General features: G+C 48.1%; 1 protein-coding gene across 3 annotated transcripts in view; it reads right to left on the bottom strand.

Annotated features, from left to right (window-relative positions):
• Positions 1-16,092, bottom strand: part of LOC119969118 (glutamate receptor ionotropic, kainate 1) — a 521,043-nt gene that overhangs the window by 187,860 nt on the left and 317,091 nt on the right. The gene's annotated exons all lie outside the window — the stretch shown is intronic.

Genomic DNA, 16,092 nt, shown 5'->3' with positions numbered 1-16,092 from the left:
GGATCGTTAGGGTCGCGGCGGTGTGCCCTTGGAGGTGAACAGAGTGAGAGCCCGAAGCGAGGGAGATAGTTTGCCGCGCAGGGAAGATAGGGAGCGAACAGCGTCTTACCAGATCTGGGTGTACGAAGCTCTCGGTGCTCCCAGAGTCAAAGAGGCACGGTGTACTGTACCCATTGATTTTAATGGTCATCATTGAGTTGCGGAGGTGTTTCGGACGCGACTGGTCCAACGTGACCGCACTGAGTTGCGGGTAGTCGGCGGCTCGATCAGCTGTGCTGGAGTGGCCCTGTGATGACTGCCCTCTGAGTTCGTAGTCTTCGAGGTGAGTTTCAGAGTTTGAAGAGGATGGATCCCAATATGGCCGCCCCTGTGGATCGCACGTGGCGGGCGGCGAGGAAGATGGCGCCCAAGATGGTGGCCCCCATGTGTTGCACGTGGCCGGCCGCGTGGAGGGGGGCTGCCAAGATGGCGGCCCCCATGAGTCGCACGTGTCGGGTGGGGGCGGATTTGGAGTACAGGCCGCAGCATTTCGGGGCCTGCGGGCCTGTGAGTTTTGGAAACGAGTGCTCTGGGCTGCACGAGAGTTTGGATAGGGGGATTTCTTCGCCAGGCAGACCTGGGCATAGTGTCCTTTGCGACCGCAGCTGCTGCAGGTCGCGTTGCGGGCCGGGCAGTGCAGCCGTGGGTGCTGGGGCTGTCCGCAAAAATGGCACACTGGAGCTGCGTAGTGGGTGGGAGGCTGCGCGGTGCAGGCCTGGTGCAGTTGCTAGTCGGGGGCCCAGGATGGGGTCGCTTGGTCCACGGGGAACGAGGTGAGGCTGCGGAACGAGACCTCCATGGTAGTAGTCAATTCTACAATGTCCTCCAAGTTCTGGACCCCTTTTTCAAGCAACCACTGGCACACATAGTTTGACCTGAGCCCTGCCACGTACACATCTCTGACAGCGAGCTCCGTATGCTGTTCGGCTGATACAGCTTGGTAATTACAGTCCCGAGCTAAAGCTTTTAAATCCCGCAGGAATTCATCCAACGACTCCGCGGGGCGCTGGCGGCGGGTCGTAAAAATGTGGCGCGCGTAGACCTCGTTGATGGGCCTCACGTACATTTGATCTAGCTTGGCTCGGACCTCCGTATACGAGGTAATATTGTTAAGTTGAGTAGAGATACGGTGGCTCACCCTTGCGTGCAGTAGACTGAGTTTCTGCTCCTCTGTAGTTTCTGATGTGCTTGATTCAGCCAGGTAGGCCTTGAAACATCTGAGCCAGTGTTGAAAGATTTATTTTGCCTCTGCAGCCTGCGGGTCGAGTTCTAGTCGATCAGGTTTGAGGGCTGATTCCATAGTCGTTTTCTTCAAGTTTCCTAAGACTATTAAATTGATGTGACCATCAATTCACAAGACACGTGGTTGGAAGTGAACAGTGGTTTTAATAGTCTTACAACTAAGCCTGCCTGCGACGAGATGAACTGGCAGCAGGCTCACAACTGCAGAACTTTATACTTCCAGTTAGTGGGAGGAGCCATGGGCGGAACCATGGGCGGAGCCAAGGGTGGAGCCCAGTAAAAACTCCTCATCTCCCCCTATGGGCAGAGCCGCGCAACTGCTCGTATACCGAGCTTACAGAGACACAACTCATACAATACAACACAGTGGGAATTACTAGGATTGTGATTCACCACACTTAGATATTCAATTTCATGCATATTGTAAATGAACTTAAAACAAGAAGTAAAGCATGAATGCCACCATGCTTTTCAAGGGGTTAATGCTGACGGCAATTGCTGGTGAAAAATTCCAAGTCGCTGTCAAAAGCTAAAATAAGCTGTTCTGGTGGCACAAAATATGAATGACACAGAAGAACCACCCAGTAATTTACATACGTTTTGACAGGAATTCCGGTTATTTATGTTTTTTCTAGAGTTTGGGCTGGTATTCTGAGTGATTTATTATAGAGAGATTGAGCCTGTGCTCATGATTAGAAGGGTGACAATATATCACTCTAATAGGTTTAAGAGCAACATATGCAGCAGTAATATATCACCGGTACATAGCTCATTGCAGTGCACACCCTGGGCCGAGGCATAACTAGATGTTATTTATGGCCAATGCGAAGCACTCCGAAATAAATAGCTCCAGTTATATTTTAAAAGAACAAAACTAGATAAGAATTTCCAAATGTTCCTGGTAGAGACATTGGCCATCTATTAGGTTAATTTACTGTCTATTAATAGACATCATGTAATGTCGATGTAGTGGTTAGCACTGTTGCCTCAGAGTGCCATGGACCTCGGTTTAATCCTGGCCTCGAGTGACTGTGTGGAGTTTGCATTTTCTCCCCGTGTCTTTGTGGGTTTCCAACGGGTGCTCACGTTTCCTCCCAAAGTCTAAAGATGTGCAGGTTAGGTGAGTTGGATTTGCCCCTTAGTATCCAAAAGATTAGGTGGGGTTACTGGGTTATGGGGATAGGGTGGGGGTGTGGGCCTAGGTAGCGGCACTCTTTCCAAGGGTTGGTGCAGATTTGATAAATTAATAAATGTATTTTATTACAAACATCTGTAAAAACAGTAACATATACAGCAACACACTTCACAACCTCACAATCCACAGTTTGTACAATATTTCCACTTTTAAATCCTACCTTCCCCTCTCCTCCCCATGACGAACAGTTCCTCAAACATTGTCATGAACAACCCCCACCGTGTCTCGAAGCCCTCCCCTGACTCCCTCAACTCAAATGTGATCTTTTCCAACCAGGGAAAAGTTCCCCAGCCAGACCGTCAACCCCGGCGCTGTATCCGACCTCCAATTCAGCAAGATACTTCGCCGGGCAATTACGGAGGCAAAGGCCACAACATCGGCCCCCTTCCCCTTCTGCAGCTCCGGCACTTCTGATACTCCAAAGGTTGTCTCCATTGGGTCTGGCCTGACCTCCATCCCCACAATTTTGGACAACGTCCTAAATGCCACTTCCCAGTATCTCTCCAGCTTCTTCCAACTCCAGAACATGTGCGCATGATTTTCCGGCCCTCACCCACACTTTCTGCACTCATTGGCGACCCCTTGAACGAACTCATTCACCCTCGCCCGAGTCATGTGTACCCGATGCATAGCTTGAACTGAATCAAGCACATCCTGACGCAAGGAGGTTGAATTCACCCTACGCATCGCCTCTCACCACAGACCCCAGTGTGTTTCCTGCCGCAACTCCTCCTCCCACGTGCTCTTAATCTTCACCACTTGTGCCCCCCACCCCATCCTACTCTCCTCCCACTCGTCCGGGAGCAGCAGTTGATCCAATAGAGTATACCCCGGTAACCTGGGAAATGCCCTCCACTCCTTTCTTACCAGTCTCGCATTTGCATATATCGAAATTCAGACCCTCTCAGCAACTCAAACCTCTCCCGTACTCATCCAGACCCACAAACTGCCCTTCCAGATACGTGTCCCTCACCCTCACCAGTCCCACCTCCCTCTACTTTCCTTATATCCCACCCATCTCCCCCGCTTAAACCTGTGGTTCCTGGGCAGTGGCGTTAACACCGACATCCCCTCCAACTTAAATTGTCTCCTCAGCTCATTTCACACCCTGACCGTGGAGAGTACCACTGGGCTCCCTGTATATTACCCCGGAGCTAACGGCAACCAAGTCGTCGCCATGGCCCTCAAACTGGATCCCCTACAGGACACCTCATCCATCCTCACCCACCCTGCCCACTCCCCTCACCTACCATCGCCTCATCTTCTCCAGGTTCATGCCCAATTGTAGTGCACCAGGTTCGGGAATGCCACCCCCCTTTCTGCCTGCGCGTCTGTAGTGTGACCCTCTTTGCACTCGGCACCTTCCCCGCCCATATAAACTCTGAAAACACCGCCTCCAATTTCAGAAAGAAGGCCTCAGGGAGAAAGATCGGGAGAGTCTGGAAAATTAACATGAACCTTGGCAGCATATTGATTTCCACAACCTGCACCCACCCTGCCAGAGTCCACCAACGTTGTCAAATTCCATTTGTGCATCATAGTCCATTCTTTCATCAACTGAATCCCCAAGTACCTGAACCTTTCCCAAGTACCTGAACCTTTCCCAAGTATCTGAACCTTACCCTAGCTGTCTTAAATGGCAACATCCTCAAGTTCGCCCCCCGCCCCACCACATTCACCGAAAACACCTCGCTCTTGCCATATATAACTTATACCCAGAGAAGGCCCCAAACCTCCCCAATATTCCCATGATCCTACCCATACTCTCCTGCGGATCCAACACAAGCAACAACAACTTGTCCGCGTATAATGACCCCAGTGATCCTTACTCCCCTTCACAATCCTCTGCTACTTCACTGACCCCCTGAGGGTCATCGCCAAGGGCCCAAGTCGCCAGCACGAACAGTAGCGGGGACAGCAGGCACCCCTGTCTCGTATCTCTGTGCAGCCCAAAACTACATGAATCATCCCATTTGTACATACACTTGCCACCGGAGCTACATATAACAAGTGCGCCCATGCCACAAACTTCAGGCCAAACCCAAACCTACCGAAGATCTCAAATAGATACCTCCACTCCACCCGATCAAAAGCCTTCTTTGCATCTATAGAGACAATGACCAACGGCACCCGGACCATTGACGGAGTCATGACCACATTTAATAGCCTCCTGATGTTGCTGGAGAGCTGCCGGCCCTTTACAAAAGGGCAGCACGGTAGCACAAGTGGATAGCACCGTGGCTTCACAGCACCAGGGTCCCAGGTTCGATTCCCCGCTAGGTCACTGTCTGTGCAAAGTCTGCACGTTCGTGTGTCCCCCCCCCCCCCCCCCCCTCCGGATGTGTGCGTGGGTTTCCTCCAGGTGCTCCTGTTTCCTCCCACAGTCCAAAGACGTGCAGGTTAGGTGGATTGGATGATAAATTGCCCTTAGTGTCCAAAAAGGTTAGGAGGGATTATTGGGTTACGGGGATAGGGTGGAAGTGAGGGCTTAAGTGGGTTGGTGCAGACTCAATGGGCCGAATGGCCTCCTTCTGCACTGATGGTTCTGTGTTCTAAAATCCGTTTGGTTCTCCACAACCATCCCTGGCACACATCGCTCCATCCTTCCTGCCACCAAGTTAGCCAGCACCTTTATGTCAGTGTTCAGCAATGAAATGGGCCTACATGACCCACACTCCAGTGGATCCTTCCCCTTCTTCAGGATTGGTGCGATCAATGTCTGCATCAGTGTTTCTGGCAGCTCCCTGTTCTCCAATGTCTCACTAAACATCTTCAACAAATGCAGCGGAAACTCCATTGCAAATGTCTAATGGAACTTCGTCGGAAAGCCATCCAGTCACGGAGCCTTCCACAACTTCATCCCCGAATGCTGTCAATCACTTCCCCCAGCCCCAGCGGTTCCTCCAATGCTTGCCTCCTCTCTTCCTCCAACCTCGGAAACTAAAATCCATCCAGGAACCCTCCTGTATCCCCTTCCTTTCCAACCGGCTCTGCCCTATATAACCTCTCATAGTATCCCCAGAACACCTGATTGATCTCCCTGGCTGTGACACTACCTCCCCCTTATCCATCTGCACCTTTAAAATTTCTCCCCATATTCATATTGTACCCCCCTCCCCCTCCTTAGCTGCCCCATTGCCCTCCACATTGTCAACCTATCAAATTGCAACCTCTTCCATTCAGCCAGCAACTCTTTAGTGGGGGCCACTGCGTGTCTTTTATCCACCTTGACTATCTCATCCAACAACCACCCATGTTCCTTCCTCCTCCTCCAGTCCCTGTGTGCCTTGAACTGAATAATCTCTCCTCAGACCACCGCCTTCAATGCCTCCCAGAATGTGATCGCCTACGACACCCCTTTCTGATTGATTTCCACATACTCCCCGATCACCGACATCACCTTTTCACAGAACACCTTATCCGCCAACAAACCCAAATCCAACCTCTATCCTGGCCTCTGCACCTCCCTCACGCTGAGCCTTACTCCAGCCAATGCGGCGCATGATCGGATATCACAATTCCCACATACTCCGCCCCCATCACCCCCAACAACACCACACGGCACACCACAAAGAAATCAATTCTCATATACACCTTATCCAAGTCCATTCCATAAAACCTCCCAACTCTTTCACAATCCTCAACCTTCCCATTGACTTGGGGCTCAACCTTCAGTTACATCATGCAGTTAAAGTCTCCACCCATAATTGTTGAGTTCTGTGATATAACCATTGTAATGATGTAAACAGCATATGAGCACATGTAGTTGTTTAACTAGAAAAATGATGTATTAATAAACATGTGGAAAAGATAACTAAGGAGCTTCTATACAGGTGATGGCGACTAAATTAAATCAGTGAATTCTCCTGGAGCTACTCTAGGGGTGACTGTCCTGTACGTCTTACTACCAACTGGCAGGTACCTTAAGTCATGTGATGGATGTCTGACACCACCTGCTGGTTGGAGGTCTCATTGCTAACTGTATACAGAACTGTGCACAGGCATATCACCACAATAATCAATTGGTACGTATCCAGATCCAGGAACGCTCCCAGCAAATGCCTCACATCATCCTAATTCGGCATATACATGTTAACTCGCACCACGGCGTCCCCTTCAGCACCACACTCACTATTACATACCTTCCCCCTGGGTCCTGCACTTCCTTGACCCAAACAAACCCCGTTCTTTTGTTGAACAAAATGGCTATCCCCCGTGGCTTTGAGTCAAACCCTGAGCGAAATACCTGTCCCAACCATCTCTTCCGCAACCTAACCTAGTCTTTCACTCGGAGGTGCGTTTCCTGTAAGAAGATCACCTCCACCTTCAAACTCCTCAGGTGTGCAAAAACCCAGGACCTCTCAACTGGCCCATTTAACCCTGGACATTCCACGTTACTATTCTTACCGGAGGCTTGCGTCTCCACTCCCCCTACCGTCTGCCATCATCCCCCTCTAGCTCTGCCTCCTCTAATAGCACCCTAAATCAAGATGCCTCCCCCCCCCCGCCCTTCATGGCTCAGTCTCCAACTCTGCCACATTGCAATCCCCCCTCGCCCTTCCCAACCCGCTCCCAACCATCTCCCCCCCCACCTGGCTACCTCTCCCGGCCTCCTCCCCCACCTCACTTCTGTTTACCAGCATTACCTGCCAGTGTGACAGATCCTGCTCAAAAGACCCCTCCCCATTCCTGCACACCCCTCCACCCCTCCCACCAGCAGATTAGAAACAACCAACGTCACAAACCACCCACTCCAAAGAATAACACCATAGATGGCCGGGGGTGGGGATGCGGCAAACCCCTTCCAACTTACAAGTTCAGAACTCCACAGAGTACAATAATGGTAACTCTCAGTTCTCCCCCACTTTATGATCTCTTATAAAATCATTAGCCTCATCTGGTGTTGCAAAATGGTACCCTAGCCTTCAAAAGTGACCCACAGTTTTACCGAGTACAACACCCTAAATCAGATCTGCCTTTAGTACAACACCACCTTGGCTTCTTCGCCAGCTCTGCACCAATATCTTGCTATATTCGGATATGATTACCCTCCAATTCACAGTCCCGCTTCTCCATGGCCCATCGTAGGAACTTCTCCTTCTCCATGAATTTGTGCACCCGCACGATCACCACCGGTGGAAGCTCCCCTGCTCTCAGACTCTGCCTTAAAGGCCTGTGGGCGCAGTCCACCTCTGGGGCCTTGCCCAGCATTCCCTGCTCTACAGCCTGGCCAACATCCTTGACACATACTTCATGGTGCTCGTTCCTTCCACATCTTCTGGCAGCCCCACAATCCGTAGGTTCCGCTGCTTGGACCTGTTTTCTTGCTCCTCCAGCTTCACCCTCAGCGATTTGCATAAGCCCCCAGGACCCCTACCTCCACCTCCAGGGACATGATCCAGTCGCTCTGGTCAGACACCACTGACTCCACCTCTCGAATCTTCACCCATTGTGCCTCAAGGCACTTTTCCCCTCAGTCCATCAACCCTCGCAGAGGTGTTACTGCTCCCTCGATGGCCATCAACCAGTCCCCAGGCATCTCCTTCCTTTGCTGTTGAAATTCATCTTTTTTTAAATTTAGAGTACCCAATTCTTTTTTTCCAATTAATGGGTAATTTAGTGTGCCCAGTTCACCTAACCTGCACATCTTTGGGTCGTGGGAGTGGACTCAGAGACATGGGAAGAAAGTGCAAACTCCATATGGACAGTGACCCGGGCCAGAATCGGGCCCTCGGCGCCATGAGGCATCAGTGGACAAATCAATCCTGGGCAGAACCTCTCCATCAACACCTTCTGCATCACCTTCCTTCCAGAGTTACCCCACTAACGGGTATAAAGTGCCCCAAGCAACGTCTTCAAGCCAGAGCTGCCCTGAGTTCGACCTCTCACTCCATGGTCGCCTCCGGAAGTCTGGCAAAATTATTCCTGAACGAATTATAAGTTGTAGCTTTACAGTATGAGGCTCATGGCTGAGTCCTGTTGGACTTGACAGTGACCATGGGGTTGTGTGTATGTCCAAGGTTTATCATGGTAAGTAGAGTTCTGCCAGTGCAACCCTGAATATCGAATTGGGGGCTACTGATGCAAGGTTTGTGAAGTAGACGATTCAGAAAAGACAACTCACTGTGCAGACTCTTATGTGAGGATGAAGGAACAGAATGGAGGTTTATGAATGTCAATGCTCCATGGGGGACAGTATTGATGATTGGTTTGAGTGTTAAAACACTGGGAGATACTCAATCTGTGGACAGTATTTAATTCCAATGGTGTTGCTGTGTTCAGCTTTTCTGATAATATATAGTTAGGGCAGGGCTGTGACCAAAATAGAGCAGGTGTGCATTGTAAAACAAACCCTCTAATTTAGACACCAGTCAAATGAGGATCGAAATTGCTTCAAAATTAGAGGTAAAACACTCAAAGTGAAAATTAGGAGTGAACCCACACACATTAAGGGCAAGATTTTCTCTCTGGGGCTAGGATCAGAAACTGGGATTGTTTCTGGGACCTGAACTCGCCCGGGGGGCTGGGGGGGACGGGGGAGATCAGTCACTCATTGTGATTGTCACAGGGGTGGCCCCAGAACTGGGCTGGAGATTTTCAAAGCTGTAGGGCCAGTCAGAGGCTTTTTCACGTGAAAGGGCAGCAGGCTGCGATGTAAGGTAAGGTAAGCGACAGGGTGCTTCAAGATGGAAGCACACACACACACACACACACACACACACACACTCTCTCCAACTTTTTTAAAGGGTGTTTGCAGCCAGATGGGCAGGACCCTTAGGCCTCCATCCCTGTCTGATGTGGGCCTCCTTTAATTGGCCTGGCATGACTCTTAATGCGCTATGTCAGCTACTTGCTGTGAGTAGACGTGAGTTTTGCTGCCCCCACCCCCACAATTCCACCTCTGTAAATTGGTCTGGAGGTGATATCAAGCTGGGAAACCAACATGCACGCCAGCAGCGCTATGTTTAGCTCTCGCCCACCTCTGATCCTGACCCTGGCAAGTGCTCAAAATACTGCACAAAGTTCCCTTCAGAATTTTTGAATGATTTAGGGATGGACCCGGGTAGGTGTGTTATGATATTGTGCTAATGAGGGAACTATTCAACATAGTTCTTGCCATTTTCACCTTGCCATTGCTAATGGCACTGAAGAACACTTCAAATTTAAGAGGTTGGTTCCTTGTTGCAAACAATCAAAAAACAATCAATTCCAGTTGCAAACAGTAAGTTTGAAAATGGGACAATATATCATTTTTAAAATTTGATCAAGTGACATCCCAGTTGTGTTGAAAATGTCACAGGTATTCACCTGTAATATATAAATGCTGCAACCTCGGAAAATTGGTCATGGGCAAGAACACAAATAACAGTCCAGTGGGGAATGAGGGAGGTCGACATTTAGCTTTTTTAAGGTTCTGCCCCCACCTTAACAGAGAAAGAAATAGTGGACAAGTAGTTTGGAAGAGATCTATTTACTGGCACAACATTATCGCAAATTTAACTTGATATCAAGGTGGCAGATTTTGCTTTTTAAAGCTTGAGGCAGGGCTCAGGTTAGTTGTGGCTTGTTAATGATATGATTAACTGACCAAATCTTCAGGAGTACAGGCCAAGATCCTGATTAGACCCCAACGTGGGCCTTAAATCTCCTGGTCTCACATCGAATTACCATTTGCCAAGTCTGAAATGATGCAAAGCTAAAAACAGTGGCAGTCTGAAGAGACTTTGGGGTCCATCGATCAATAAAATGTCATGGACATGTACAGAAAATAATTGAAAAGCCGAATAGAATGCAATCATTTATATCTGGAGGACTGGAATACAAGGGCGCAAAAGTCGTGCTCAAGCTATACAAAGCCCAGGCTCAACCAGATCCAGAATAATATGTTCAGTTCTAGACACCACACTATAAGGAGTATATTTTACTTTGGAGGGACCACAGGGTGATTTACAGGAACGATAAATCGACTGGAAAATTTAAATTACACGGAGAAATTCCATAAATTAAGATTAAATTAGAGGCGTGGCTTTCTGGCCCTACCCGATGGCAGGACCTTCTGGTCCCGCCACAGTCAGCTCCCACCATGGGTTTGCCTTTGGTGAGACTGGAAGATCTTGCCAGCAGCCTTCCACTGTGGGAAAACCCACCATGGGGGTGGGATGGGGGGCTGGGGATATTGTGGTGGTAAATTTCAGCCTACGGTTGTATTTTCTGAAATTTCTAAGACTAAGGGGTGATCTGATTGAAATTTTCATGACAGTAATGGGAACCAAGGATAGAGAGAAACTGGCATGATCTAACCACCGCATTGGGTCCAGCACAGATCTGGTCAAAGGCCATCGAGGGAGCAGGAGCACCTCTGCGAGGGTTGATGGAGTGAGTGGAAAAGTGCCTTGAAGCACAAGGGGCCGAGATAAGAGAGGTGGATACGGTGGTGTCTGACCGAATCATGTCCTTGGAGGCGGAGGTGGGAGCCGTGGGCGACTTACGCAAACCTGGCAGTGCCCTGGCATGGCACTCTGGCATGGCCCCAATACTGTCAACCTGGCAGTGCGAACCTGGCAGTGCCAGGGCAGGCCCTGATGGGAACCCCATGGGATGGAAGTGCATTGATATGTGGTGGGAGGGGGGGGGGGGGGGGGGATTGGTGATGGGGGTGGTGGGAAGTGCACACTGAGGGTTGGGAGGATTGGGGAGTGCCAGCAGTATTTCTGAGGTTCTGGGGGGGGGGGGGGGGGGGGGGTGGAATGCTGACATAAACAACACCCACTAATGTTTCTCTCTCTAAGAGGCTCAATATTTGGAGAGAAAACTATATAACTGGAGAGTGACATGCCAGTGTTCAATCTGAGACTAAAAAACTGCCAAATTCTGGTCAGATTCCACCCACTATTACAGCCCCTTATCAAAGAAAAATTGGCTGGCCAGATCTTCAGAACCGCAAGCCAAGATCCTGTGTAAACTGCTAGCTGAACCCTACATCAACCAGCTTGTGATTCATCATAAATTCATAAGATATAGGAGCAGGATTAGGCCATTCCGCCCATCGAGTCAGCTCCAACATTTTATTATGGCTGATGTGTTCCTCATCTGTTACCTAGACCAGAGCTGGATTGCAAAATCAGCCGGAGCATCTCCTCCCTAGAACACATGACCTAGGAGCAGGAGTAGGCAATTTAGCCTACCGAGCCTAACACCCCCAATGTGATTCTGGCTGATTCCATCCTGGCCTCAACTCTAGTGTCCTGCCCATTCTCCATAATCCTTCAACCCATTACCACTTAAAAGTCTGTCTAACTCCTCCTTAAATGTACTCACTGTCCCAGCATCCACCGCACTCTGGCATAGCGAATTCCACAGATTCACAACTCTTTGGGAGAAGTAGTTCCTGCTCAAATCTGTTTTAAATTTGCTACCTCTTATCCTAAGACTATGACCTCTTATTTTAGAATTTCCCACAAGAGGAAGCTTCTGCTCCACGCCTTCCTTTTAGCATCTTGTATACCTCAATTTGATCTCCCCTCATTCTTCTAAACTCGAGTGAGTATAAGCCGAAACTGTTCAATCTTGATGCGACAAACCCCTCATCTCTGTGGTCAACTTAGTGAACCTCCTCTGAACTGTCTTCAATGCCACTACATCTTTCCTCAAAATAAGAGGACCAAAACTGTGCACAATACTCCAGGTGCGGTCTTCCCAATGCCTTGTATGTTGCAACAACACTTTCTTACCTTTATACTCAATTCCTTTTGCTATAAATGCCAACATTTCATTTGCTTTCCTTATTATCTGCTGTGCCTGCATGCTAGTTTTCTGTGACTCATGCACGAGGACACTCAGATCCCTCTGCATCGGAGCACCCCAAAGTCTCTCCCCATTTAGATAATAAGTTGCCTTTCCATTTTTTCGACCAAAATGCATGACCTCAGACTTGACCACGTTAAACTCCATCTGCCACATTTTGGCCCATTCTTCTAACCTATCTATATCCATTTGTAAGGTTCTTATTTCCTCATTGCAACTTACTGTCCCACCTATTTTTGTGTCATCTCATCTGCGAGTTTGGCTATAGGACCTCCTATCCCTGTATCCAAGTCATTGACATAGATTATAAATAGCTGCGGCCCAAGGACTGAACCCTGTGGCACCCCATTAGTTACATCTTGCCATCCAGAAAAAGACCCATTTATCCCGACACTCTGTCTCCTGTCCGTCAACCAGTCTTCTATCCAAGCTAATAAATTACCCCTAATCCCATGTGATCTCACTTTGTGAATTAATCTTCTGTGCGGCACCTTTTCAAACACCTTCTGGAAGTCCAGATATACTACATCTACAGGATCCCCATTATCCACTTTGCTTGTTACATCTTCGAAGAACTCAAGCAGATTAATCAAACATAATTTGCTCTTCATAAAACCATGCTGTCTCTGATGGATACCGCTTTGGCTTTCCAAATGTCCTGATATTAGGTCCTTGATAATTGATTCTAACAAGTTTCCAACAACAGATGTTAAACTAACTGATCTGTAATTTCCCACATTCTGCCTCCCTCCCTTTTTGAATCAGTGCATTATGTGAGCATTTTTCCAATCCACTGGAACCTTTCCAGGGACTTTGGGAATGATATAACCACTGGATCCACTATCTCTGCTGATCTCCAGTGCTTATGTTATTTCTCATTACAGCACTGATCCCTTTCCTCAACAGCAGGGCTACGCCACCTCCTTTTCCTTTCACCCTATCTTTCCGAAATATTGCGTGCCCTTGGATATTCAATTCCAAGACCTGATCTCCTTGTAACCACATCTCAGTAATCCCCACCAAATCGTACCCTTTTGTTTCTATTTTCACCGTTAGCTCATTAAGTTTGTTAGGAATGCTTCTTGCATTTAGATACAAAGCTTTTATATTTGTTTTAATGTTCGATTTCCCTACTCTTCTGTAATTTCTTGGTGCATAAAGACATTCACCTGTTCTGTCCCTCACTTTTATTTTCTGGTGACCATCCACCACTTTGCTAACCTGCACTCTTACCTCCTCCTTTAAATTGGATTTTCTAGTTTCCCCTCCAACTGAACAACCCCCCCTCCGATTTAGTTTAAAGCCCTAGCTACAGCCCTAGATGTGCGATTCGCTAGGACTCTAGTCCCAGCATGATTAATCTGAAGACGGTCACTTCGACACAGGTCCCCTCTTCCCCAGTACTGTTGCCAATGTCCCATGAGCTCTAACCCATTTCTCCCACACCAATCTTTGAGCCACCCATTTACCTCCTAAATATTATTGATCCTGTGAGAATTAGCTTGTGGCTTAGGTAGTAATCCAGAGATTATTACCTTTTTGGTTCTGCTTTTTAATTTAGCTCCCAGCTGTTCATACGCGCATAGCAAAACCACTGTCCTTGTTCAACCGATGTCATTGGTACCAATATGGATCACAACAATGGGATCTTTACCCTCCCACTCCAAGTTCCTCTGCAACCTAGGTGAGATATCCTGATACCGAGCACCAGGTAGGCAACACAAACTTGGGGATTCTCGATCCTGGTCACAGAGAACAGTGTCAACGCCTCTAACTATACTATCTCTGATTATGACTACATTTCTTTTCTCTCTCCTCATTTGAATGGCTCCCTGTACCAGGGTGCTGTGGTCTCTTTGCTCATCCTCCGTTCCCGTCCACACAGGGAGAAATAATCTCAAACCTGTTGGACAGGGATAAAGGCTGAGGCTCCAGAAACCCCACCTCCTGGGTCCTTCTACCTGCCTCACTCACAGCCACATCTTTCTGTCCCTGACCACTGGCCGAATTTAAGTCAGTTATTCTAAGCGATGTGACTGCCTCCTGGAATATAGTATCCAGGTACCTCTCACCCTCTCGCATGCGTACGCAGTGTCTGAAGCTCTGACTCTGGCTCATTAACTCTGAGCTGCAGTTCCCCAAGCAACCAACACTTACCATAGACGTGCTCACTGGGAACTACAATGGGATCCACCAGCTCCCACATTATTCAGGAACAACACATCACCTGACTCCTCAGCTCTATTTTATATGATTAGTTTTTAATTTGGTTTTTAAACCCTAATTTTTTATTTTATGAACTTTTTTTATAATCTGTCCTTATTACCTCTGTCTGAAAGCAATTTATAAACTGTAATAAAGTGGTTTTCAAATTTAACACAGCTTCCCTATCAACCGATCAAATCACAGCATTCCCGTGATGTTACTTTCAGTTCTTTTACCCAGTCGGATCTCTTGTCAGTTTCAGTGAGAGAAAGTACTTCCTGACCTTCCCGAATTGCAATCTCTTTATTTACCCTCTCTGCTGGTGAAATCAACCAGTTAGTATTCCTGCTCTTCGCTATGTCTACCATCCATTGTCCCAGTAAGAAGTCTTACAACACCAGGTTAAAGTTCAACAGGTTTGTTTCGAACCACAAGCTTTCGGAGCACTGCTCCTTCCTCAGATTAATCCTGAAAATTCACCTGAGGAAGGAGCTGCCCTCCGAAAGCTAGTGATTCGAAATAAACATGTTGGACTTTAACCTGGAGTTGTAAGACTTCTTACTGTGCCCACCCCAGTCCAACGCCGGCATCTCCACATCATGGTATCCATTGTCCCAATTAATAAGTGTCAGTTATACAGTCCCGCTGTATGTTGATAACGTATAAGGAATCGGAAGAAACTCTGCTGGAATAGAGGCACAGATTCCTCGGGCCACTGTGAACAATGGTTTTATGTAGAAAAGAATAATTTTGCATTTAAGTGTTAATCTTTTATACTTTTTCTTTTGAGGAGCAAGATAAAAGGTTTTCTACTGTAAATAAATATATTGTAATTTATTCACTTCACCTTTTGTTGAATAAATTCACTTGATAGTTTATATGTAAACTGTACTGTCATACTATTGTTTCATAGAGCATATCAAAGATGAGAGAGGAGGGACAGATGCTTTGCAGATGTAGGAAAATATTTTAACAGCTCAGATACACAATAGAAAGGGTACTCTGAAGATACTGGCCAAAATACTAGCCATAAGGCTAGAAGGCTGAGTACCAGATGTGGTCGCAGAGCATCAGATGGGTTTTGTCAAAGGTAGGCAGCTAACCTCAAACACCAGGTGCCTGCTGAACGTGATAATGACCCCATCCGGGGAGAGAACACCAGAGGTGATCTTCTCCCTAGATGCAGAAAAGGCCTTTGACAGGGTCGAATGGAAATACCTCATAGAGGTACTGGAGTGGTTCGAGCTTGTAACAGGGTTCACCTCCTGGGTAAAACTCCTATACAATGCTCCCATGGCGAGCATACGGACCAACAACACCAACTCCCGATACTTCCAGCTGCACAGGGGCACCAGACAAGGATGCCCACTGTCCCCGCTGCTGTTCGCCCTAGCGATTGAGCCACTAGCAATTGCTCTCAGAGTAGCAAAAAGCTGGAGGGGGATCCAAAGGGGCGGCAGAGAGCACAGAGTCTCACTCTATACAGATGACCTGCTCCTCTACATTTCGGACCCACAAATCAGCATGGGCGGAACCATCGCGCTCCTGAAAGCGTTTGGTGCCTTCTCGGGCTACAAACTCAACATGAGCAAAAGCGAGATCTTCCC

Source organism: Scyliorhinus canicula, chromosome 7, assembly GCF_902713615.1.
Source record: "Scyliorhinus canicula chromosome 7, sScyCan1.1, whole genome shotgun sequence".
Lineage (NCBI taxonomy): Eukaryota > Metazoa > Chordata > Chondrichthyes > Carcharhiniformes > Scyliorhinidae > Scyliorhinus > Scyliorhinus canicula.
This window is presented reverse-complemented; position numbering and strand designations above follow the sequence as displayed.